The 27,694-nt window shown below is 37.3% G+C and overlaps 1 long non-coding RNA gene across 1 annotated transcript; it reads right to left on the reverse strand.

The window, feature by feature from the left end:
• Positions 1 to 8,655: 8,655 nt before the first annotated feature.
• On the reverse strand, positions 8,656 to 23,300 carry LOC120305938. The gene is made up of 4 exons (XR_005556136.1): positions 22,872 to 23,300; positions 16,637 to 16,691; positions 13,180 to 13,364; positions 8,656 to 9,269 (listed from the first exon to the last, which is right to left on the reverse strand). It is a non-coding gene; the product is annotated as an uncharacterized LOC120305938 (long non-coding RNA).
• Between the last annotated feature and the right edge of the window lie 4,394 nt (positions 23,301 to 27,694).

The raw sequence follows: 27,694 nt of genomic DNA on the forward strand, positions 1-27,694 counted from the left end.
TTAATCATTTTATCCTCCGACCCCAAAATTATTTTATCCAATTCTATTGGTTCTAATTTAATACCTAACTCTTTTTTGTCTTTCCGATATCTTGCCTGCAGTTGCAGGTATGCCCACCATTCTAATTCTATCCCTTCATCGTGGATGGTTTTCCTGGATTTCAATTCCCCTCTTTCATCTAAAATATTTTTATATGTTATGATCTTGTCTAATTGAGTAAATTTTGGGTGTACATATATTTCTAACGGTGAGATCCAACTAGGTACTTGGGTATAATTTGGTTGCCAAATTTTTGTCCATACATCAATAAGAGCTTGCCTAATATAGTGACTTCGAAAATATTTATGTACTTTATATTTATGATCCCATAATATGGCATGCCATCCTATTTGTAGGTCATGGCCCTCCAGACACAATAGTCTCCTATTTTTTAGTAATATCCAATCTCTTACCCATACTAATGCTGCGGCCTGGTAATATTTCTCCAAGTCTGGAAGACCAAATCCCCCCCTTTCCTTTGAGTCCTGTAGTAATTTTAATTTAATCCTTGCTCTTTTTCCTTGCCAGATGAATTTACACATCATTTTGTTCAAATTTTGAAAAAATTTCTTGTCTAATTTTATAGGTATACATTGGAACAAAAATAAAATTTTTGGCAACACATTCATTTTAATCACCGCGATTCTGCCCGTAAGAGAGAGCTGTAGGTTAGTCCAAATATCAAAGTCTTTTTGAATCTGTTCTATTAACTTATCATAGTTATCCCTTTTAAGCGTAGCGCATTTGGCAGTCAGTTGTATCCCTAAATGTCTAATTTTATTTGTAATTTGAACACCAATTCTATCAACCAATTCACTTTTCTGTATTTTAGTCATATTTTTGACAAGCATTTTAGTTTTTTCTTTATTTATTTTTAAACCTGCTATTTCCCCGTATCTATTCAATGTTTCCATCAGCCTAATCCCTGATTGTAGTGGTTCTTCAATAATAAAAACTAAATCATCTGCAAAGGCTTGTATTTTAAATGTCTCTTTCTTGATTTCTAGACCTTGGATCTGTTCATCTTGCCGGATTGCTCTAGTTAATACCTCGAGAGATAATATAAATAACAATGGTGATAGTGGGCAGCCTTGCCTTGTGCCTTTTTGCATTTGGAAACTCTCAGTCTTGATTCTATCCCTCTGTTAATGCAGCCCAGCACTGAGTTGGCTTTTTTGGCAGCTGCAGCACACTGCTGGCTCATATTTAAGTGATTGTCCACCAGGACTCCGAGATCCCTCTCACAGTCACTACTATTGAACAAGATACCCCCTATACTATACCTGTACATTTGGTTTTTCTTGCCTAAATATAGAACCTTACTTTTTTCACCATTGAATCTCATTTTGTTAGATAGCACCCAGTGTTCAAGTCTGTCCAGGGGCTCCTGTATCCTAAGCCTGTCTTCTGGAGTGTTGGCTATTCCTGCCAGCTTGGTGTCATCCACAAATTTGATGAGTTCTCCATCTATCCCCTTGTCCAAATCGTTGTTGAAGAACACTGGGCCTAGAATTTCACTAAAGAAACAGCATTTCCTTATTCCATCTCAAGTTTCTAGAATTAGCTTACTGCTTGTAACATTTGAACTTAGGGCATTTCTATAGCACTGGCATTTTCATTCTCTAAATTCCTCACAAAACAATTTGAAACCTGCAACCACCTTCATGTTTTGCAGCTTTGAAATGTAGAGTATAGTTTTTTTAAAAAAACAACGATAAAGCAAGCAATTGTTACATTCTTTCCTTCTAGCTGACTAATACAAATGCGTTAAGAAGGTAATCCAATCAGTTCTATGCCCCATGAGTTACTGCCAGCTATAAAGTAATAAAATCTCCACCTACCACCAGTCTGAAGGGAGTTATAATAAATTGCTAGTGTCCATCCAAGCTTTTCAGTATATATATTTAGGTGCATTTATGTGGTGATTTGCATGACAAAAACCTGAAAGGTTGCTTTGATGGGAAGCCAGGTGAAGAAAGTTTACTACAATACTAAAAATATAATTACAATCAGGGGTCTTCAAACTTGGCCCTTTTATGACTTGTGGACTTCAACTCCCAGAATTCCTCAGCCAGGCATGCTGGCTGAGGAATTCTGGGAGTTGAAGTCCACAAGTCATACAAGGGCCAAGTTTGAAGACCCCTGACAAAAATAATCAAAATCCTACATCCATCTATGTAAAGCACTGGGAGCAGTTCATTCCCAGTGCTGACTTTTCTTTGCATTAAAGTTTGCTGGTCACTTCTGTGTCTGGAGTTTATCGGCAGCGGGCAGAGGACAGTTTGACATTAGGTAGTTTGTCTTTTGTAGGATTCTATAGCCATTTGTACATTACATGTGTTCATTCCAGTATACATTCCATTAATTAATTAACAAAATACTGTGAAGTTAACAAAAATATTGTGGCAAGCATAGGAAGTCACCCCCCCCAGAGAAGAAAATATTTGGGGGATATTAAAAAAGGCAGAATATTATATTTTCCCAAAGGAATAATGGGAGAAAATCTTAAAAGGCAGAAACTTCTCCCTTTCCTCCAAGCAAAAACTGAGCAGGCCAGCTCTGTAGAAATGTAGATTTGATAATCCTATTCAGAAAGACTGGGGCCAGGAAGTTTGGAGCTGATGGGATTAGAAAGACAAAGACCCCTAAAATCTACATTTCCCCCACCCAAAATCTAAAGCTTGATCTTTAGGACATAATAGGATTAACCCACCATCATTAGGTCATACAGGTCAAAGTACACGACACAGGAACAGGAACAACCTCAAACAGGAACAACTCCAAATCCCCCAAACGGTATAAAAACCCACCTACTCTCAGTTCCATTTTGTCAGCTTTCCTAGAACCACATGCTGTTGGTTCTGTTCTCCAATAAACAGAAACTTCTTTCCTAAGCAGTCTCCATTTTGTTTATTCCTGGTTTGGACTGGATGCTGAAGATTTTTCTTTCAACACAAGTCTACATCATTATTCATATTTGCTTCCTTTAAGTGGCATAGGACATTACATGAGAAAAATCTGGTTCATTTTAGTACTAGAAACCATTTGGTCTAACAGCACTGTTTAATCAGCAATGAAACAAAATTGTAATCCATTTCATCGAAAGAAGCTAAGTGATTTGAAACCACATAATTCTCCAATTAGCATAGCCATCCCAACTTGAAGATACCTGGTTTTGAAAGGCCAAATGAAATACATTCCTTTCAGATTATTAAATATGCATAGTGGACATATGACACATGTATGACAGATTCTGTTTCATTCTATATTGGTTAGAGTTGTTCTCAGGGTCTATGTTCTGGGCACCCATTTCATGAAAGATTCAGAAAAAAGGAGGAAATTCTTGAAAAGATGTCACACAGAAAATCAAGGATTGCCTTCTATCACTTCAGTGTTCAGAATGAATTTAAGTTCCTGGAAGGCAGATCCCAACTGAATGTTTTTAAAAAAATCAATCTTAAAAGCAGTTCTACAGTGAAACCAATTAGTCCAAGAAGAGGTGGGCTAGGTGAATTCAAGCAGAAACAAGATGACCATCCATCATGGATGCTTTAATTTGAATCACTTTGCTGTGGACTAAGTTGGATTCAATAGCCTAAATAAGTGATGGTGAACCTTTTAGAGACCGAGTGCCCAAAACTGGTCCCGCCACCACTCCACCCCATGCCCTACCCCTGCCCCTGCCCTGCTCCCGCCCCCTACCTTGTCCTCCACCCCACCTGACCACAGGGTCACTAACTGCCTCCAGGGCCCACCACAGATTGCCCAGGCAGCCCAGCAGTGCTATGGTGGCCATGCCCTCTGCCCGTACCCCGGAGCATCAACTGTACGGGATGGGCATGAGGGAAGAGTCTTGTCTATGCTCCTTGGCTGCCCTGCTCCATGTGGGCCACGCTCAGGGGTGACTCTCCTCCAGGGGTGCTGCTGGTGAGGAGAGGGTTGTGGGGGGAGGCGAGGCTGGGGTAATGGCATGTGTGCCCACAGAGAGGGCTCCAAGTGCCGCTTCTGGCACGCATGCCATAGGTTTGCCACCATTGGCCTAAATGGTCGGTTCCAACTCTATGTTATATTATATCATCTATTGTGGAAACAGTCAGATACTGGAGCCAAAACTAATTATTATTCCCAACTTGCATCCTCTGGTATCTTTCAGCTGTGATCAAAAGATCAAATACAAACTATTATCTATAATTATCTATAATGTAAAAATTAAACAAAATAAAAGTTTTGAAAAAACTCTTGTAACAGTTTATAAAAATTCTCTTCAGGATTATAATTCAGTGTAAATTTCAACCCTTTCTTCCACATAATCTCCCACTGGTTCATCTTATATAAACTGTATATTACATAGCAAGTTTGGTCTAGTGGTGAAGGTACCAGGCTAGAAAGCAGGAGACCATGAGTTCTAGTCCCGCCTTAGTCATGTAAACCAATTGGGTGACCTTGGGTCAGTCACTCTCTCTCTCAGCCCAACTCACCTCACAGGGTTGTTGTTGTGGGGAAAATAGGGGGAAGAAGATAGACATGCCTGCCACCTTGAGTTAGTTGTAAAAATAAAGCTGGGATACAAATAAATATCTTTTTTTGTTATTCATTTTATCATACAAGCTTTAAACGGCCAGGCTACCTATGGAACTGCCCCATCACATCAGCCCCTCCCACTTAATCAGGCATGGAAGGTATGCTGCAGACCCTATCAAAGAATTTCAAGTGGGGGGGGGTTCTAGGAAAAGAGCCTCCTCTGCCTCTGCCTCTGCCCCCGTATTATGGAACATCGTTCTCCCAGACTTGAAATGGGCCTTCCTGGCCTTCCACAAAGGGGTCAAGACTTGACTCTGTGGCCTATGGAGAAGGGCACAGGACATCCCACAACTGTGGGGCTGGCTGGCCCCATGAGACCCTCCCTCCCACACTTATATTAATTAATGCTAAATGCCCATCTTGGATTTTTGTTCTTTTTGAAGTTTTATGTCACAATTTTATAATTAAAATAATGTTAAATTATATGTTGTTTATGTACTGATATTGTACCCCCTCCAGAGCCCCTCTCTGAGGGACCTGGGTGCTTTAAAAATAGGAAATATAAATAAAATGAACTTGTTCATCTTTCCATTTTCAATAAACATTTATGCATCTTAGCAAGAATATGATCAACATTTGTAGAACTCTACATCAAGTTAAGTTTTATCCTTTTCAAATTGGTAATTCTTCTTATCTAACTTGAATCTTTTCATTAGCTGAACATAAGGAAAGCCATGATATGTACAATCTTCCAACTCCAAGCTTTCTCTTGTTTTTAAGTTAAACTCTCCTTGAGAAAAATTCAGCAAGTCAACATAAGTTAACCATTTTAGCCTCTGCTTGTAAATAATAAACAGACATTAATTTTGGCAACACAAAGGTGGAGTTGGGTAAAATGATGTTCTGAGGCCCTCTCCTTAAGCTTTCTCCCTCTTGATTTTGATTTATTTTTCATTACCTCCCCTTTCACTGCTTCTTCCTCCACTTCTGCTCCAAATGACTGTGTGCTCTGCCTTCCCAATCAAAATAACACCTAATCAGTAACTCATTCCCTTGCCTTCTGTCTGCTTGAAAGTACAACACATCAGTGTGATGCCAGCTGATCCTAATCAAAAAGCTTCCTGCTCTCTTCAGCTGAAGCCCATTGTCATTATATCCCTTCTCTGGAAGACTTTCATTTCCTGTATTATCTCCCCAGGTGTCTTATGAGAAGGTTTGAGCAGTTCTCATGGATAGACAGTATGAGACCTGAGCAAGGCAAGGTAGCAGAATCAAATATTAAAAAACCCCAGGGAAGAATCAGTGTAATGCATGATTGCTTCCCTCAGCAATGATGACGCAGATTCTTTCTGGTGGATGATGCTGTTGCATAGAATTGCTATGAATGGCAATGCAAATACTTCCCAACCCTTTAGACCTTGAAGGAGAACGAAGCCACAAGCATCCTGACATAAATGATACAAATTAAGTCATTTTATTGACACAGATTATATACACTAAATCATTTGAGCAATGACATCATGACAGGTCTGACATCACTCACTTTCCATGGATGTTTGCCCTTGCTGATATTTTCTTCCATGCTGAGCTGAAGAGAGAGAATTGGGAAGTAACAAATACCTTTCAAAAACCTATTTCTTTACAAAGATAATTCTTATTTTCTGGTGATGAAAGGAATCTGATCTAATGACTCTAATGTAAATCAGTTTTAGGTAACACCCCAACCTGGACCAGTTGAAAAGGGTTTTTGGAAAGTAGAGGAAAACTGAGGCTAAAAATATGCTGGCACATGAAGATTTATTGTCATTTTCCTCACCCTCTCTTGTCCTGTACAGGGCTCATCTCCCATTGCACGTAGTGCTTTAATCACATTTTCTGGTTTACCCCTTCAGCTTAAAATGGCTGCCATTTTGTCTTTACAGAAACCAGGATTTATTCACGTTACAAGTCTTGATTTTCGGAATCCCAAAAATAGCAGCTGGTTCAGGTTCAGCCAGAGAAATAAATCACAAAGTTTGCATAAAAAGCCACCTGTGATGAGGGATTTAATTATGATGCACATGTCTGTTGCAAAACTGCCAAAGTTGAAAAGATAACAAGGCTCTGTGTAATAAGCCACCCTCAATGTAAGCTCAGTCTTTTGCAGGTTGCTTCAGCAATTACATGATAAAAACAAACTCTAGTCTGAATTAAAAACATAATCTTGTTAGAAGGAATAACATCTGTCTTGCTTTGTTTGCAGGCCCCAGGAGGTTAATTTGCTTGATTCTCTTCAGTAATAGAAACAATGTGCATTTGAAGAGGTATCTGCAAAATGAGACATTAGTAACGAAGCTAGCAACTAGAAGGGATCGGTCAAAACATGACAGGTTCAAAGTTTCTATGTGTAAGTTACTTGTATTTTCCAGTATGGAATGGCAAAAACAAATGAAGTTTGATTTTAAGACTACCTCTCAGGAGCGTTGTGCACTTTGACATGACTCTCCTGTTTTTCAGTCTGAATCTTTGTCACATTATACAAAGTATATAATCCCTGTAACCCAAGAAACATCCCATGAGAACAGTCCAAGGAACAACCTAGGTTTATTTATTTTATCCTACTAACAGCCATTTCTGCAGGTGCAAATTGACCTATTACAAAGGCAGGAAAACCCATGGAATATTATTTCCATATGCTCAGTGACAAATGCTGATGTTCTCAGTAACATCAACAGTAGCTGATACTGTGACACACACAGAGCAAATGAAAGGGTCATATATCATGGAGCTTTCACTGCTGTTTTTTTTTTTAAACTATGCATTCTAACCTTATATCACGTCAGCAGTTATACCTAGGGCAAAAGGCAAATGGAGGAGAGGAGGTGGAAACTAACCACACAACTTCCTTAAACAGGAAAGCCTCTTTGACTTGATAAGACAATTGGCATTCTTGAAACAAAACTGTGTCCCTGAACTTTTGAAAAATGTTATTCAGCAGGAACAAGGCTCCTAAATTCACCTCATCAGACAACTATTCAGTCTGTTATGCATAAAATATCTGTATGCATTATCTGCTCATGAGCACAGATACTAGTGAGGTTAATGGGTCACCCAGAATAGCTCTGCTTCCTTTTTGTGTATGTAAGAGAGAGTAAGGCAGTGGAGCGACTGATTGAAAAGAAATTCACAAAAACCAGGGGCTGTAAAGAAGAGAATTAAATTAGCCAAACCAAGATTTTAAAAGTTCAGAAGAAAAAAAAAAGCCATTTCATCAGCTGTATTGAGATTGTTTGAAAACCTTGCTCACCTGACCTCCACCTTGCGTGTTACTCCAAGTGTATTTTTTTTTTAATCATTCATCCATAGTAATTAGGGGACAATTCATCACTGTAATCCACCTTTCTGTGGTATGAACAATAGAATGTATGGGAAATGAACCGGTTTGTATCCAGAGATAAGCAGTCATTTATATTATTCTTTTGATGCATACCTGCTGGCTATTATTAAGATTTGTACATATGTAATTCTGATCACAGGAGGTATTAAATGGAATAAACCCAATTCTAATCTGTGAAGCATCTCTCTGGATGATTCCTTGAATATGTGAAGTCACAGATCAAACACCAAAGACAGAATTTAATACAGTTAGTTAGCAATCTCAATCCTCTCAGGGTAAAATTCATGGAACTTAATTAAATTTGCTTCTGGGTCCATTATGGTATAAGTATATTTTAGATCATTTTGAATTAAGTGCAGGAACAACTCAGTTTCCAGTCTGAGTTATTTGGCATAGATCAACAGCTAATTTGTATATACCCTTCATTGTTGTTGTTGTTTTCTTAGAGAACATCGCTAAGACTTGAAATCAAGTTAGTAACAGGGAAATAACATTTTTTAGTGAACTATGGAAAATTCACTTGTGCTTGTTGGGTATATTTTCTGAGGACTTGTAATGGTAATACCTTGGCTCAGGGCTTTTTTTCTCATAGAACACCCAGGATGGAGTTCTGGCACCTTTTTGGGATGGAACCTTGTAGGGTAGGCAAGGCGGATTGTATGACGTTTGTGAGTTCCAACATCTTTTTTTTTTTTAAAGAAAAAAAGCACTGCCTTGGCTTCAGTATTAATCATGGCTCTTAAGGACAAATCTGGACTGCCCAAATGAGCAGGTCTCTTGCTTTCCTATCCTGGACAGCCCAGATCTTTCAGTAAGTCTAGCTGACCTAGACAGCCAATAAAATAGACCAAGCAGGCTACAGCAAGCTTTAATTTCTTATGAAATTATGAAAATGATGTCCTTTCCACAGAAGGGAGATCCAGAACGAGACAGTGTTTATGTAACTTTCCACCAATCTGTTTTGAACACGTAACTGTCCACTCTATCCCCTTCTCATCCATATAAAGATTAAAAACATGCTACTTCTTCATCCTGCTTAACAAGGTAAACCAAAAATGTCTGTACATTTCTTATTAACATGCTTCCAGTCATCAATACATCTTTATTTAACTACCGATAATGGTATTTTCTCTTTCCTTTAGCTGAGGAAGCTAAAGGTTCAGCATAGTTTTAAATGTTTACTGTTTTGTTCTTTGCATTCCACTCATCCCTTATAGGTCCAGTCACCTAATGAATGGATTATGTTTATTAAATTAATCAGAACTCTCCGCAAGCTGGTTAGTACATTCTCACTTCTATTCCTCTGGTCCCATTCTGGAGTCCAAACACTGCCCTGAAACCAGAAAGTAATAATTAAAATGATAATATCACCAGTAAATGTTACAAAGCACTTGAATGAGTTTTTTTAAAGGACACTATACAAAATCTATATTAAATTAAATAGTATATGGAACAAAATCACATATAGTTTGGCTTCATGTCTATTTAATTATTCAGATTGGACTGAATATTGATAACTCAGTTCATGTAATAAAATTTGGGTGGAATACAATTGATTTTTACTTTTCTTGGATGTTAAATGAGATTGTTTTCAATCATCACCCCAGAACATTGCTTGCAGTGTGTTATTGGATTTTTGGTTCCTGTTTTCTTCACATTCTGATAAAAAAGCCGGAAGCTGAAAATATAGATGAATCCCTATTATGGCCTCAACATTCACCTTGTGCTGCTTCTCAAGTTTTGCACAAGATAAACATTTCTCCCTTTTCATTCAAGTCTGGTAATTACTTTGTTAGATCAAAGACAAAGCCCATCAATTAGATAAGAAAATTAATACTTTGTTGCCAAAAAAAGGCCACACAACAGATAACTAGTTGCTTCTGAGAGATTGTAAGCATAATGGATATGGCAAAACTGTGACTCTTGCATATAACTCCTAGCATCTTTGGCCAATAATGTTGGTGGCAACAGTGGGAGTTGTAATTCACCAACAACTAGAGGGTGACAGACTTCCCAGAGGGGATAATAATGGCCATCATCTATGGTATATATTTCCAGGCATTTGAGATAAATATAAAAATATATTTAGCAAACAAACCAGAGAGCCATTAATAGAATATCTTTTATAAATTTATCTAATTCCCTCAGTCTCTGTTCATGAGATTCTTGCAAATGCAAAGCTGTAGATCATACCTAGGACACTTAGACTGGAGTTATCATTAAATAGGATAATAAATCCTTTCAAATTTCACTGTGTTATCAATATGAGTGGGCAAGAAAGAAGGTAGAAGTAATCATTTAGTCATAACAAAAGCTTCTAAATGTAATAACAGAATAAATTGGGCAGAAATCTACAGCATGTATTAAATTTCATACATTGGAAGGGGGAATTACACTTGGCAATTTCTCTTTAAAGAATACATAGTAAAACAAAAAGATTTGAAGGACATTCAGAGTTTTGTAGAGAGCTTGATATAAATATTTAAACCTTGAATTACCTTTCTTCCCCTTACACTTCACTGAAAGCAAATAAACCATATTATGGCTTGAGCTATGTGCGAACCAGGCAATAACTCTCTCTAACATATATGAATGGGTAAAATAAATGATAGGAGCAGAAGAAATCATGGTTAATGATGGATGCAAACTGCTGGAAAAAAACATGTAAAAAGTTAGAAATAGGGAGACAGGCAACATAGAATGACTATTTTTGAATAATCACAACACCCTGAAACTGCAACCTGCATTTAAGACATTGTTGGATTTGAGATCCTCCTCCTGTATATATACTAATACTAAGGATATGCAAAGCATACAAAAAAGATGTTTAGCAAAGAATGTGATCAAAGCACTACTCCCAAAATGTTAAAGCATTTTTGTGTAAAGCACACAAATATAAACAACCTCTGAAATAGCTCCCGGGGCCTTTTAAAAGACATGACTTTGTCAACACTTTGAAAAGATGTGCTTTGCTTAAGCTAACATGCTTTGTACATTTCCACGTTCAAATGCTTTGTACCTCCCATTAAGTACCTGAGTATGTTAGACTACATGACATTGTCATAATAGAACAGAGAGCGAGGGATGGAAATAGAGATCCTCCAGGGGTCTACTATGCCCTGCTACAAAAATCTACATTTTTCAATATTTCTAGGATCTCAGTCTTTTTAATTTGCCATAACTATAATCATATTCTAGTTATCTACCTATTTTAGGTCCAAAAATTATTTTTTTGTGGGCATCTGGATGAGGTTCTATGGCAGACTCAGTATCTCTGAAGGAATGAAAATGCCACTGCATCCAGCAAAGCCTTTCCTGATGAAGGAAATATGGAGAGTTTGTCCACCTGCATCACAGATTGCTACTTTTTGTTAGGAGATCACAGGATTGATGTTTTGTGGTGTTTTTTTTTTTCCTTGAGTAGAAAGGCAGGGGATCAAAGAGAAAGAGCTTGCTTGCACGTGCAAGTGTAGCCTTTTATAGGATACTGAGTCCTACCAAATCTTCACTCTCTTAATCACTTTTGGATATAATCAATTTACAATTGAAAAGAGGTCTTTTAAAAAAACAGAGGGACCAAGAAAACAGCTCTTTCCCTTTAATGATTTAATTGTATCAGTCTCCATTCCAGCCAAATATTTTTCACTTTAAAAAAAACCACCATACTACAATAAGAATAAGTGCAAACATTCTATCAACTGTTCAGGTAACTTTCAATACTTTGTATTGCTTCTGTTACTATTAAAACTCGTGGATCTTTATCATCTTTTCTGTTCAGCATTGAAGCCTAAGAAAGATTCTTAAGAAAATGGCAAAGGAAAATAAATAGGATATCCCACAAACAACCAATGACAATTTAAAAAATATTGGTTTTATTTGGTCCCCAAAGGTTAAATTCTCAACAGGATGAAGAAATCTTTACAAGCATCTGTACACAGAACTGTGTACCCTGATTTGGAAATTGGTTTCCTTGTATGCATCCTGCCACAAATCTATCAGTTAGGTACTTTCTCTTAATTGCTTCATATTTGGGCAATTATACTAATATTGATTCCTCTACAGAGCTGTTAAAAGGATTGGCCTTGCTTATTGGGAATCTTGTTGTTTTTCATCTATGTAGGTTGGCAGTTCAACACCCAAAGTACTGTGTGATGGGGTGAGCTCCCGTTCCTGCTTTAGCTCCTGCCAACCTAAAACTTCCAAAGCATAAACTGCAAGTAAATAAATAAGTACCACTTCGGTAGGAAGATAAGAGTGTTCCATGCACCTTGGAATATAGTCATGCTGGCCACATGAAGCATCTTTGGACAACACTGGCTCCCTCAGCTTGGAAACATAGATGAGTACCACCCCTAGAGTCAGATACAACTGGACAGGGGAAACGTTTACCTTTTAAAAAAAATGTCTGGTGGGCACCAAAATACAGACGGCTGACTTAATGGGTATGCCTTTTACCACATAATCTAGAAAGATAGATGCTGTAATGCCCAACTAATAGAATCTCATCCCCCCCCCCCAACCCTGAAGTTTCTGAACTACAACTCACTGCACTCCCTTTCATTTTCCATTTCAGCAACATCATAATGCAAGAATTATGCAGTCGCAAAGCTTATCAAAGCTCACTAATAATGCCAGTGACACATGAATGAAAATAGTGCTTTATTTATTGATTTGTAGATTATTTTGTTCCAATTCCTCCCCTTTGTTAGATTGGTAATTCTATGTCCTACAGTGTGACAGATAAACAAGATAATGTTAAGCAGAACTGATTAAGTGTTTAAATAAAGGAACATTAATGAGTCAAAGTGTTGACATTTTGAAAAGAAAAGTGAAAATACACGGCATAATATGTAGGAAACTAAAAACACAAATTGTTTCCAATGGCATCTTTTTACTGACAAAACAACATCTGCCAGCAGACTATATTTCTCTGTCTCCTGTGTACCTGCTCCGGGAGAAGACATGACACTTGGGGGGGGGGTGGACTTAGGAGGGGTGTCAAATGTTGAAGCAGGGAAAATAATGGGAAAGCTCCTTTAACAAGTAGAAATCTGGTCACATAATGCTGGTTGTAGCCCACTCTTATCTGTCTGTAAGCTCTGTGAGGACAAGACTCTAAAATGGAAGAACATGAAGTGGAACCTCAAAATACTTTGTTTTTATCTTCTAACATATCCCATTGTTATGTTATTCTTCCATCTGGGAAATGCTATAAAAGATGAAACCTAGCAGGTTTTACATACCTCACAGTTCTCCTTGGCTGTTGTCAACTTAAGGGAAAAAACATTACAGAATATTCAATTGTGGAAAAAAAATTCTCACAGCAGCTCCAGATGTCATAGATGAAAAGGAAACAGGTTGCCTACTGTTTTGCTATGTCTCAGAGGAAAGCTGTTAAGTAGGACTGCTTGGAAATGTGCAACTTCTTCTGGGGAAAAGAAAAGAGACAACATTTTATTTCATGATTCATCCAAGAAATGCAGTGTATATCTTGCTCAAGCTAAGCAAATCTGGATCAGATCACATAGATCTCCCTCATATATTGCCTTGATAGAAAAAGAGAAGGAAGCACTCACCGATGTACCCCCCCATGCTATTCCTTTTAGGCTAAAAGCATTGTACAAAGCACAGGGAAAAAGTAAGTATAAGGTGTGTGTGTGTGTGTGTGTGTGTGTGTGTATACACATACCCACACACACACACATATACAGACTGACAGAGACACAGACACACAAACACATACACACATATATAGTAATTGTATATTAAAATACAAGGAAAGGAACCCAAAATTTAGTTTACACTATTACATCTAATTTAAACTTTCATCTCTCTCTTTTTGAGGACCTCTTCAGAATAAGAAATGACTTGAAATACATACATGGATGCATGCTATTCCATTTGCTTTATTATTTTATTCATTTTTTTTGCGGCCTTTATTATTTTAATGTAACTCAAGGCGATGAATTTTATTTATCTTTCTCCTATTTTCCCCATAACAACAACCCTGTAAATTGTAGTAATGAGGTAGAAGTCTCTGTTTCACACCTCAAAGAAAGCCATTGTTAAACAAGGAGGAAGTAGCAGAAACTTTCAAAACCAGGAAACAAGCAAGCCTATAGCCATGATGTGAAAAGGCAGAAACATGAGGTCCATGATTAAATTTGGGGACTAAAATATATAGAAGGTAGGATCCTGGGAACATTAAGCTGTAGAATTGCTTTATATATGATGACTAATTCAACAGGTATAATAAATGTACTTATCCCTCCTCACTGGGTGTGTAGAGCAGCGAAAGAATCTAATTGCCATAGGGGATATGATGCCTTGATATCATAACAGCTACTGTATATAAAAATAAGCTCACTAGGGATTCAACTTGATCAAATGTAAAAGAGCAGATATGGTCTTTCATTGCTATTTTCTTGAAGTACCTTTCCATTATTGTGGCTGGCAATACTAAGCTGGCAAATGTGCCAACAACAATGCTCTCCTTATCCCTAAGGTGCTTTTTCTAAAAGGCAACTGGACTTTCTTGGTTTTTTTCTTTGAAACATTTCACTTCTCATCCAAGAAGCTTCTTCTTCTGAAGAACTGAAGAAGCTTGTTAGATGAGAAGCAAAATATTTTGTTTTTTTTTTTAAAAAAAACCCAAGAAAGTCCAGTTGTCTTTTGGAAAGTGCATCTTTGGAACAACCATGACGTGGATGACTGAGAATTTCCATAGACAGTGCTCTCCTTAATTTCTAGGACTCCAGAGGATTAAGATGAGAAGATGGAGCTAGATGTAGGCCCGGGTTTTAAAGTATGGAGAGGGACAGGCAGAATTATGAAAGTGAAGGTCACAGAATGAGTTAGCAGAATCTCTGAGAGCAGTGTGAATTGAAAAGAAAGAGAACTAAGGGAACAGTTTTTGAGAAGGAGTAAGCTGGAACTTCTGAAAGAAAGTTGTAGCAATAGTCACAAAAAAGAAATGGGCTGCTTTACACAGTGTAGGCTAGAAAGAAATGTGAAAAAGCATGCTACAGACACATTTTCTTTTCTTTTTTCTTTTCATTGTCACTCAGACAATTGCTTTTAATTTAAAATAAATCCTTTGCAAATAGAATTGTTAATTTCCCACTTTAAACTTACATTTGATTTAATTACTAAAGACTGGTATAAAAATCTTGCTAGTTACCAAGGCAATTAAAGAGGGGCTGGAATGTATATTTTAATCTGAGGGGAAAATATTTTGTAAATCATTTATCCTCCTGATGGGAGTAATAAGAGAAAAAGAGTTCAAAGAAATGGCTCAGCACTCAAACTGCCTCACAACAGAGGCAAAAAAAAAAAAAAAAAAAATGACGGATAATGGTAGCATTCCCATGTTAGCATTTCCAACACCAAGGTAAAATTTCATTTGACTAGGATTTTTTTTAAAAAAAAAAAATTTCAGAACCATGCATATTTTTGTCATGGAACATTTGAATTATATTTATTTCCTATCTGCAGGTGACTAAACTGGTGATTGTGACATGATAAGAGAAGATCTGCTGCAGGGAAACAAAGTAAAATAATAGAAATAAAACTGAGGATTGCAGCTGAACCAACAGTGGGAATATATATAAATAAGCTTCATTTTAATTAATCGTCACTCACATTCCATTGCTTTGTAATAGTGTTCTGTCCATTTGACTATTTATTATATGATATGTATCTATCAGGAAATAATATGTATTGGAATAGTACAGATACTGAAGCTTAAGTGCTGTCATTGCCTTCAGCAGATAACATAAAACAAAGAAATACAGAAAAATTCTACACATATCTGAATGTATAGGACATCTGTATAGCTAGAATTTATTGCCTGTTTAAATCACAATAGCTGAGGAGGGTGGCATAGGAACCATATACAGGATTTCCCCAATTAAAACTTGATATGGCTAATCCACGAAGAACTGATCATTAATTTTCATTATAAACTAACCCCTACTGGCCAGATGCAAAATTAAAACATGATCCTGAACTTTGAGCTGTTTACTGAGATGTAGTTTGTCAATTATTTGAATTCGGGAACCTCTATTCTATGAAGACAACTGGCTTGCATGGTCTTAATTTGGTATAAATCCTTATGAATAAATCTGTTCTGCATTACAACTCTCTGTCTCACCAGCTGTTTCTTTTTGCTTATCTGTAACCCATGCATGCTATCTCCCTGTACTAATGATGGCCATATTCTAGCCTCCAAGGCATCCTTTGATCATAACTGGACTCCTCTGAAAAAAAATTTTTTGACATACTTTGAACTCCGTAATGTGTTTTTTTTAACTCTTTCTATTTTATTTAAAAAAAGTTAAAATACAAAACTCCAACACATTTAAAACAAAAAACCCACACAAAACAAATATTGGAAAAAAGATGCATTAAAAAAGAAAAAAAATATACACATATTATCCCTCTCCATCAGTTGAATGCTGATTAATACGTTACTACAATCTTAGTTTCCTATCCTTTGAGAACAAAACCAGTCTTTCTTTGTTACTGTTAAATGAAACATCAGCCTTCTCTAGCATAACACCCTATAAATATATGTTTGTATGCATGTATGTATTCAATTTCTATAACTACCCAACTCAACCAAGTAACTCTGGGTGGCTTACAATTCTAAAATAAAACAATAATAGAAAACATTAAAACAATAATGCTTTGGTACAATACCTTGGTATATCACCTTGGTAAAGCCACACTTGGAATACTACATCCAGTAGATGCACTAGAAAGAGTGCAGAGAAGAGCAAGAAAAATGATTAGGGGACTGGAGGCTAAAACATATAAAGAACGGTTGTTGGAATTGGGTATGTCTAGTTTAATGAGAGAAGGACTAGGGGTGACATGATAGCAGTGTTCCAATATCTCAGGGGTTGCCATAAAGAAGAGGGAGTCAAGCTATTCTCCAAAGCACCTGAAGGCAGGACAAGAAGCAACAGATGGAAACTAATCAAGGAGAGAAGCAACCTAGAATTAAGGAGAGATTTCCTGACAGTTAGAACAATTAATCAATGGAACAACCTGCCTCCAGAAGTTGTGAATGCTCAAACACTGGAAGTTTTTAAGAAGAGACTGGACAACCATTTGTCTGAAATGGTATAGAGTTTCCTGCCTAAGCAGGGGGTTGAACTAGAAGATCTCAAATATCTCTTCCAACTCTGTTATTCTATTCTATTCTATTCTATTCTGTTCTGTTCTGTTCTGTTCTGTTCTGTTCTGTTCTAAGCTACCACAAAATAAATAAATGCAAACAGGTGCTGGGATGATTACATTATATTATAATAAATTATGAGTAATACCATCACAGTGGCCATGAAGGCTAGCGATAAAGGTACCATATTAGACAAGATTAATAAAAAAGAAAGAAATTAACCAACCTTACAGAAGGTTGGTTTACTAAGAATAAAGGAGAAATACACAGATAAGATCACTTATACTTGATTTCTTCAGTATTGCACATTTATTATATTTATATTTTTTTATTTTTCAAAAAAAGTTAAGAAAAACACTCATAATTGTCATGTATGGTTTTCAGATCCACAGAGTTTTGCATAAGACTTCTCCAGATATTTGTGCAGAACTAGTGGGTTTTTTTTCTTTCTCAACATTTAACTATCCCTAGTGTATTTATTTTTGTGCACAGCTTTCCTGTATATACACTTTTTAAACATATTCTTAATTCTATGGTTAGTTAAGTGGAAAGTGACAGGTGTTAGTTGACTCCACTGGCACCCATCCATGCTACAAGAGAGTCTGTGTTAGAAGTTTGCATCATTTCACTCCTACTGAAATTCATGATGGATGTAGTTTACACCCTTAGGATATATTTCCATTTTCAGGAAAGGAATGTACACAGAAGTAAAACTGAACAAAATAGAGAGAAAAGGTGACTGAACTTTTCAGAATCCTCCTGGGGGCTGGTGATAAATGCATATTAGTTGCTTCATTTGTCTAAGATGGACAGCTCAAAGTGTAGCACAGCAGTTTTATGGTGAAAAAGAAAGAAGAACCAAGAAAATGAGCTAGTTTAGCATTACGGAAAGAAGCTCAATCTAACTTTAGCATATTTTCTCACTGCAGCACGAAAGAGGAAGTTTCAAAGGTCACAGGCAATATTAGAAACTATAAGAAGCCTTTGTCCATTCAATAATATCACACTATTTACAGTATTAGTAAGCAGTAGAAATCTGATATTACACCAAGTATATTTAAAAGGATTTTTTTTTAAATCATCAAATATAGACTTAAATAAATCACCCCCCGCCTGTGACTCCATGAATTAAAAAGCTCCCTTTGCATCAGATATTGAGTTTTCTGATGTAAAGCAAAATGTTGGGAGGAAAACCAAGAAAAAAGGTTGATGGAAGTTCTCAAAAGACCATATTCCAGTGGTTCTCAACCTGTGGGTCGGGACCCCATTTGGGGTTGAATGACCATTTCACGGGGGTCGCCAAACAATGCAGTCCGCCATTTTTTCCACTTTTCCTTAGCTGTGCTACTCCCTTTTATTCTATTGGCTTTTGAAAGCCAATAGAATAGACTCTCTTGAATAGAGTCTAATTCTATTTGCTTTCAAAAGCCAATAGGAATTGTCCAGGCTGTCTCTGCCCTGCTGAGCCCGCCAAAAGTCCCATTCTGCAAACGGTGCTGCACCAGTTGAGTAGTCCTCAACTTACGATTGGTTGAGTAGTCCTTGACTTATGACCGGTTGGGGGTTGCGGCATTAAAAAGGTTGAGAACCACTGCCGTATTCTAAAACGGAACCTCAGGGAGCTGAGATGGCATATAAATGGAACACTCTTTTAAAGAACTTTTGTATGAGTGCTCTATTCCAAAGTTTCTTTTTGTCCTTTTATTGTCTGCGCTACCAGTTCCTCACTAACTCTGCTTATATTTTTTTGGGATGAGGGAGTGCTTTTATTCAAAAACACAGTATAAATTAATCCAAACAGCTGAAGTGAAACATGATCTAAAATAATTTTTGGCTTGTCCACAGCAGTGGATATAGCTGGTTTGCTTTGTTGAAGATGCAATAGTCAATTAAAACAGAGCAATCATGATAATAAATATTGATAAATTGGAAAGGTCAGGATGAAGAAAGGAGAGACCAAACCTAAATATAATTTATATTTAAATTTACTACTTGAATATACATTAAATTTAATTAAAAGGATTACAATAATAATTACAATTTGGTGACAGTATTTGGAGGATACCTGGAGGTTACAGCCAGGGCCAGAGTCCTATGAGGTATACTTTTGTTTCAAATGGTTTTTGCATAAAAAAATAGCATGCTATTTTCATATGAATAGGGAATGGACTTTAAGAATATGAGAGGGAAGGGAACGGTGGCCTTAAGCTTTCCTGCAAAAATGCTTTTGATCCTTTAAGCATTCTACTTGGATTACTGAAACTCTTCAACAGTTGCTTGAGGAAATTGCTCCCCAACTCTCTCTCTCTCTCTCTCTCTCTCTCTCTCTCTCTCTCTCTGTGTGTGTGTGTGTGTGTGTGTGTGTGTGTGCGTGTGACATGAGAAAGCAGAATAAGTAACAGATCACTCGGACACATCTTAGACGAATAACAGAATAACAGTTGAAAGGGAACTTGGAGGTCTCCTAGTTCAAATCCCTATTCAAGCAAGAAACCCTATATAATTTCAGACAAATGGCTGTCCAATCTCTTCTTTAAAACCTCTGGGGCAACCATTCCACTGATTAATTGTTCTCACTCAGGAAATTTCTCCTTAATTCTTGGCTGGATCTCAACTTATAAGTTTCCATTTGCTACTTCTTGTCCTATGTTCAAATGCTCTGGAGAATAGGTTAACCCCCTCTTCTTTGTAACAGCTCCTTTGATATCGTAAGACTGCTACCAGTATCATGTCATCCCTAATCCTTCTCATTGTTAGACTAGAAATACCCAGTTCTTGCAAGCATTCTTCATATGTTTCAGCTTCCAGCCCCTGGATCATCTTTGTTGCTCTTCTCTGGATCTTTCTAGAGTCTTTTTTTTTTGTATTGTGGTGACCAAAACTGGATGCACTATTCCAAGTGTGGCTTCACTAAAGCATTATAAAGTGGTACTAATAGTTCACATGATCTTGATTTTATCCCTCTGTTGATGCTGCTTAGGGCTGTATTGCCTTTTTTCACAGCTGCTTGCTCCTATTTAAGTGGTTGTCCGCTAGGACTCCTAGATCTCTGTCACAGTTATTGCTGTTGAGCTAGGTACAACCTATTCTATCCCTGTGCATTTGTTTTTTTCTTGCCTAATTGTAAACCTTACTTTGTCACCACTGTTGTGTCCTGAGCCTGCAAAGGCAGGCTTGGGACATTGCAATGGTCCCGGGCAGTTGCAAGCTGCCCGGGACCAGACTGAGTGGCGCCGGCTTCACGCGCATGAGAAGAATGTTACCTTTTTGCCCGGGGATTCTATTAAAGGAGACAGAGAGGCTTGCGAGCCTCAGAGCTGTGTCAGAGAGAGAACTACTGAAATAAAAGGCTGTTGGAATTACAGAATGTGTTCTATTCATTCGCCGTTGACTCAAGGACTTAACACTGGCGACGAAGGTGGGATAGCTTACAAGAACAAAGAAGGAGAATTGTAAGCTTACCCTAAGCTTACCCTAAGAGTCCTGGAGAGAGGAAGATGCGTTAAACTCAGCACCTGGCATCGCTGGAGGTAAGCTGGCTGATAGACCCCTTCCTAGAGTAAGAAGCAAGAATGGCGAAGATAGGGAGACTGTCTGAATTCAATGTTACTCACCCAGAAAGATGGGAGTCTTATGTTGCTAGAGTAGAAAATTACTTTAGAGTAAATCAAGTAAGAGAAGATGGCTTGAATGCCGCTACTTTGCTGTGTGTCTGTGGTCAAGATGCATTTGAAATTGCAGAAAATTTGGCAGCCCTGCTCCTCTTGAATCTGTCACTTATACAGATTTAAAGAAGTTATTGAAGGAACATTTTCAGCCCAAGTTGTCTGTTATTGCGTGGAGACACACGTTTGAACAGAGGGATCAAAGAGCTGGTGAATCAGCTAAAGAATACATTGCAGCCTTGAGAAGAGCAGCTAAGCCTTGTGATTTTAAAGATTTAGAAGAAAGGTTGAGAGACCGATTTGTATGTGGGCTTCGGAACAGAGACTTGCAACAGAGACTCTTTGCAAAAGAGGACATTTCCTTCCAAGAAGCTTTGAGAGAGGTCACTGCAGAAGAGGCAGCAGGTGGGGCAGTCAAGAATATGAGGCCTATCAGGAACAACCCAGAAGCCATCTCCATGCACCATGAGGGAGTCCAGGAGAGCTCGGAGGAAGATCCTGAAGATGAGGTGGATCATCTCTACCCATCCAGAGAAAGGAAGCAGAAGGAAGGCAAAGAAAAGTCTTCAGCTGTACCCAAGTGCTTCGGGTGTGGAGGTCGCCACAAGAGGACCGACTGCAGGTTCCATTCTGCAATCTGTAGAGCATGTGGAAAACAAGGCCACATAGCAGCTGTGTGTCTGGGCCATCAGAAAGTACAACCCCGAGAAGAATTGTGCCTGAAAGGTACCAGGGTCCCCAGCCAAAACAGGGTGGGTTTCTGTGCATCACGTAGAAGCATTTATAGGACAAGCACACACAGGCCACTTAAAAAGAAATTGTCACTTAAGGTGAAGTTGCAAGGAGTTCCATTGGTTATGGAACTGGACACTGGGTCTGCCCTTTCAATCATTTCTATCCACACTTTCAGAAAGATTTGCTCTAGCAGTGGGTTCCAGGCCAAGGTTAGGCCATCCAATATAGTCTTAACAGACTTTCAAAATTCCAAGGTGTGTGTTAAGGGGGAGGCCACCCTTAAAGTACAATACATGGATTTTGAAGGTCCATTAGATGTATTGGTAGTTGGGGGTGAGCGCACGAATCTCATTGGACTCAATTGGTTTGAGGCCTTGGGAATACAAGTTACAGGGCTACACAATTTGCAAACGTTAGGTCTACAAGAAGAACGAGGGGGGGGGCATGATAGCAGTGTTCCAATATCTCAGGGCTGCCACAAAGAAGAGGGAGTCAAGCTATTCTCCAAAGTGCCTGAAGGCAGGACAAGAAGCAATGGATAGAAACTAATCAAGGAGAGAAGCAACCTAGAACTAAGGAGAAACTTCCTGACAGTTAGAACAATTAATCAGTGGAATAACCTGCCTTCAGAAGCAGTGACTGCTTCAACAATGGAAGTTTTTAAGAAGAAACTGGACAGCCATATGTCCGAAATAGGGTTACCTGCCTGAGCAGGGGGTTGGACTTGATGACCTCCAAGGTCCCTTCCAACTTTATTTTATTATTATTATTATTGTTGTTGTTGTTGTTGTTATTGTTATTTAGTATTTACAATGACTATAACTGGGGAATATAAGTATAGCTTTCCATAGAATATAATATCACAAAATATTTTTCTAATTACTACAACTTTAATAAAAAAATTTAATTGCATTTATCTGTGTCAATGTACACACTATAGGGAATACTGAAGGTCAACAGTGTATGCAAGACTCACATCTGCTTCCTGAAAATAGATTTTATAACAAAGAGTATAGGAAAAAATGTATTCAATAGTAGTGGTTGCATAGAAATTACATTACCACCCAGTGAAAGGTGGATGAACACCTTTTTGATGTTTTAGTTCAATTAGTGGCTTTTTTGTTTGCAAATATCTGCCCCATTTAAATTATCCCTTCCTCATAATTTGAAATAATGTCTTCCAGAAAAACGTATCTTATGTAAATATTCTACTTCTCTGCTTACCTCTGAGACTTGCTTTCTTTTCTCACAGCTTTCCATCTCTTAGGGCACACCTGCACTGCTAGGTTCCTTGCTACAAATAAAGTCCAACAACAGAGTCTGAAGGCAGAAACAGACATTATCTTCTACTAACCTTCATCCCACCTGAAAGGTGACCTCCAGCCATGTTTTCCTGCTCTTGAGTTGAAAGCTTTTTCTCCTTTGTGCTGGTCTTAACCTTGCTGTCTTGTCTGTTTGCTGCACTTTGCTTTCTTCCAGGCAAAGCCCTGAATTTTGAATGACACCCGTGCAGAGGCAGGCATGCCCCGTCACTTAATTTTCTCAGCTTTTGCTCCAGAATGTCTGCATTATAAAAGCTGTTTCTGACGGCACAGTAATTATAACATTTTTTTTTTGACATGCAGAAAGTCTTTGCTTCAAAACACAGCAAAACCAGGGCTATTTTTCATAATCAGTTTTCTTTCTATGAGCTACCTACAGAATTTTTCTGCTGGACTTTTTTTTTTAAGTAGTCATTTTATTGCAGCCAACCCTGTGGATGCCGCTGCCACTTTGAGTAATCTTTAACATCCAGCCCCTTTCTTTATCTTGTTTATTGACTGTGTATTGTAAGCTCCCTGTACACTTTCTTTTATGATATAAAAATTCTATTCATGCTAGAGAAATGTTAGCAGCAAATCTCTGTACAACCTAACAAACAGCAAGTTGCTACAGTAGGTTGCTATACAACATAACAAACAGTTTTTGCTAGAATTCTATAAAATTGGTTCTTTCCTCATTTGAAATGAATAAGGGTTAAATGTTTAAACGATGCTACATATTTTCTCTCTCTTCCATCACTGCTAACAAATTCATCTTTATCTCCAAAGGAATAGCTTTCTTTTGCTGATAGTTCTTCACATTTTATTGTTTGACGTGTTGTAATTTTATTTGCTGCTGCTGGACCATTGGAACAACATGGAACATGGGAAAGTCAAGAGATAAGCAAGGGTTTCAGTCCTTGCTGTATTTGAGAAATGTTTTGACCACAGTTGACATGGCACTAGCAACAGCTTTGCTAAACATGACAATAATTCACCTGTCACAGAAGAAAGATCACAAAGCATTTAATGCAAGCAGAGGTGCCCATGATTGATATGCTGCCCGGACTGCAGCCAAGAAGCACAATGAATAGGCAAACAATGCTAAGTTTGCTAACTCCAATAGGAAGAATGTCTCCTGCTACTCTGAATGAGGTAATTTGACTATCTGTTAAGCACACATTGGTGAACATTGCCTCTTTACATACCCTGGCAGAATTTAATGTGGCCTTTAGAATAACAGAACTATCCCTCTTGTCATAGCAAGACAACTGGCATATTTGAAAACATTAATTATTTGAATGTTTGTACTTGCTTCTTATTTATTGTCAATTGCTTTTCACATCAGTTTCTTCGCAAACATAAATAACAAAAAGAAAACCAGGAAAATTATTACCAAGCTACTCAAGAACATAATATCAAGCTGGTGAAAACACACACAGAGGGGGGAGGGGAGACTGCATAACTAATTATCAGTTTGCTTCAAGGCTTAGTTTAAAATGCTGATTTTGACCTTCAAAGCTATTGAGAGGTGTGGGATCAGAACATTTCCAAGTATCTTCTACTGCTTCTTGAGATCTCTGTGCCACTATAAAAGCTGTTCTTTAGGTCTCACCATTAATTGATATAAGGTAGAAAGATAGCTAGGAAAATAAAGTTTTTCTATGCTGCCTAATAATCTCCCCAAAGAACTGAGACTGTGGCTGCAGAGTACCCAGATATGTATCTTTCTGCGGCATCAAAAAGACTAATGCTGAGAATTCCATAATTGAACATAACCATTTGTTCAAACTGTGTTCTGTGGTTTCTTGGTAGGCTATCAAATAAGTTCTTCAGAAAATATCTAACAGAGAACAAACCCCCTCTTTAAAAAGTATCTACCACCATTAGTTTGGTGTAAGAAACATTTTCTGGAAAGAGTTACATACAATAAATATGGATTGAAAGGAAAATTACTCAGCCTAAAATAAGCATAGGACTGCCCTGCCCTTCAGATTATAAACTGCATGTTAACTATGTTTCGTATCTATGATAGAATAACAAAATTAAGTCTACCACACTTGGTATTCAAATAAGATGGCAGCCAAGAATTAACTAGTTTATATCTTGCTGCCATTTTACAGTACTTTGGACTTTTGCAGCCCATATATGATAGCTCTAAATAATAAGATGAAGCATTTTTAAAATAATCTCTACTATATTAGCACAATTAAATAAATCAGTTTGTAAGTAACACAATAGGAAAACTCAGTAAAAAATATCAAGGAAAATACAAGTTTTGTTTAATAGGTTAAGAGCCAAGTTCAACAATTATTTGATTCTCATTGTCAATGATATTTTTAAGAGGAAAAAGAAAAAATAATTTTAATTTGGATCCAGCCTATACTGACTCTATCCCTTTTCCTGTCTCATCCCTCATTGCCTGTTGGATATTTCATACTGGAACTCTTAAAATTATGGGAGGAAAATAACTGCTTGGAAGATGAGATCGGAAAATTATGATTGATTAACCAAATTCCATGGCAGATGCCTACAATTTTGCAAATCATTATTTAAAGCTATAACTAAATGGTGCTACTTAGACACTTTCTTTATAAGGTTGAGAATTTGTTGCCCTTTCTGTCCATTTGATTTCAATAATTTACAAACTCTTTGAACCAGAGACAATGTGTTCTTGTTTGTCTGATAAGAACAAGGGCTTGAAATAAATAACATTAATGTCCTTGCTTATTACATCTTAACAAAAGTGATTAATTCTACTTCCAAAAGTCAACAGCCATTATGTAAATAATCAATCTAGATGGTTTTATTGATAAAAATAGACCAAACACCAGCCAACATGTCTCTCAAATAACACTTTTCCTCATTGACACTGCTGATATATATCAATTATTTAAACTATCCTCTCCTGCAAAAACATAGAAATACATTTTTTCTGTTCTACAGCTAACAATGGGACAGTTCAAACATCTTGAAAATTAATTTGAGTTTTATGAATCTTTTAAAGCCATTTTACCTTCTGTATGAAATACTAATATATGGTATAGGTTTCAAGACTTGTATGTTGCTTCTCACACTGTGTGTATTATGCAGGACAACTTTTCCATATTTTGGAGGACATTAACATTGTCATTTAATACTAATACTAATACTAAAAGTTGAAAGATACCTTGGAGGTCACCTAGTCCAACCCCCTGCTCAGGCAGGAAACCCTATACCATTACAGACAAATGGCTGTCCAGTCTCTTTAAAACCTTCCAGTGTTGGAGCATTCACTGCTTCTGGAGGCAGGTTGTTCCACTGGTTAATTGTTCTAACTGTCAGGATGTTTCTCCTTAGTTCTGGGTTGCTTCTCTCCTTGATTAGTTTCCATCCATTGCTTCTTGTCCTGCCTTCAGGCACTTTGGAGAATAGCTTGACTCCCTCTTCTTTGTAGCAACCCCTGAGATATTGGAATACTGCTATCATGTCACCCCCTAGTCCTTCTTTTCATTAAACTAGACATACCCAATTCCAACAAACGTTCCTTATATGTTTTATCCTCCAGTCCCCTAATCATCTTTGTTGCTCTTCTCTGTACTCTTTCTAGAGTCTCAACATCTTTTTTACATCGTGGTGACCAAAACTGGATGCAGTATTCCAAGCGTGGCCTTACCAAGGCATTGTAAAGTGGTATTAATTCTTCACGTGATTCTATCCCTCTGTTAATGCAGCCTAGCACTGGGTTGGCTTTTTTGGCAGTTACAGCACACTGCTGGCTCATATTTAAGTGATTGTCCACTAGTGATTGTATCTTGTACTTTTTTAAAAATCAGAATTACATGCAATTGACTAAGAGAATTCATTGTTCTATGAATGTGTTGACCATCTTATTTTTCATACTGTAAATATACCAGTTTCTAGTATAACATGGATTGAACATGTCAAGGTTTTTTTTTTACTCCCTTTTGAACTCACCTATCCCTAGGTCATCTATAGAAGACTTTTGTTCAGTACGTCCATCTGAGGTGGAAACAATGACTAGTATTTGTTTGTTTGTATCCTACTTATTTGTCCATTCCAACATGTAAGTCTTACAATAATAAAAGGATATAACAAAATTAATGCTATTAAAATAATACATCTAAAACTCAGTGAAAGATGTGTTTTTAAGATCTTCCTAAATATTGAAAGAGTGGGAGCCCAAAACATTCTCAAGTGAATTCCATAGGCTGAAGGACCTTTTCTGATGATGTGATAGTTGAGGCTCTAGCATTGGGAGCATCTTCAGAAGGCCTCTCCTGCTGTTCAAACTAATTATAAGATATACAGTATAGCAGGAGTTATATATTTCTCCCCTCGGCCAATTTCTTTTTTTTTTAATTACATACTCTATAGGATCGGAGAGAGCAATGTTTTGGTGACCAAGAGCCATGCCTAACATTTTGTGGGAGAGTAAGGTCCTCAGTAGTTAGGGTGATGGTATATTCTGTCTAAGACCATAATCATATTCATGTGGGACAATATTTTTTTTCCATTTAATTGAGAACCTGGGGAAAATTGTATTGTTGTTAAGTCTATTTTAACTGTAAACTCAATGTATACCAACATTTTATTTATTTATTTATTTAATTTTTATTTTTAACCAACAAGACAAAACAGAACAAAGAAAAACATAACACACATACACACACAATATATACTCCTCCTGTTTTTTTACAGCAATTACGTAACGGTAATCTAATATTTACATTTCCCCCTTATTCTTCTTTAGAATATTTGTCCTTATAGGCCCATTATTTCTTATTTACATTTTTTTTCTTCATGTTCTACTTCTTACTAAGAATAATTCATATTATTATTATTATACATTATTATACACATATTTTCACTTTTG

Source organism: Crotalus tigris, unplaced genomic scaffold, assembly GCF_016545835.1.
Source record: "Crotalus tigris isolate CLP2741 ecotype Arizona unplaced genomic scaffold, ASM1654583v1 scf7180000017700.2314712, whole genome shotgun sequence".
Lineage (NCBI taxonomy): Eukaryota > Metazoa > Chordata > Lepidosauria > Squamata > Viperidae > Crotalus > Crotalus tigris.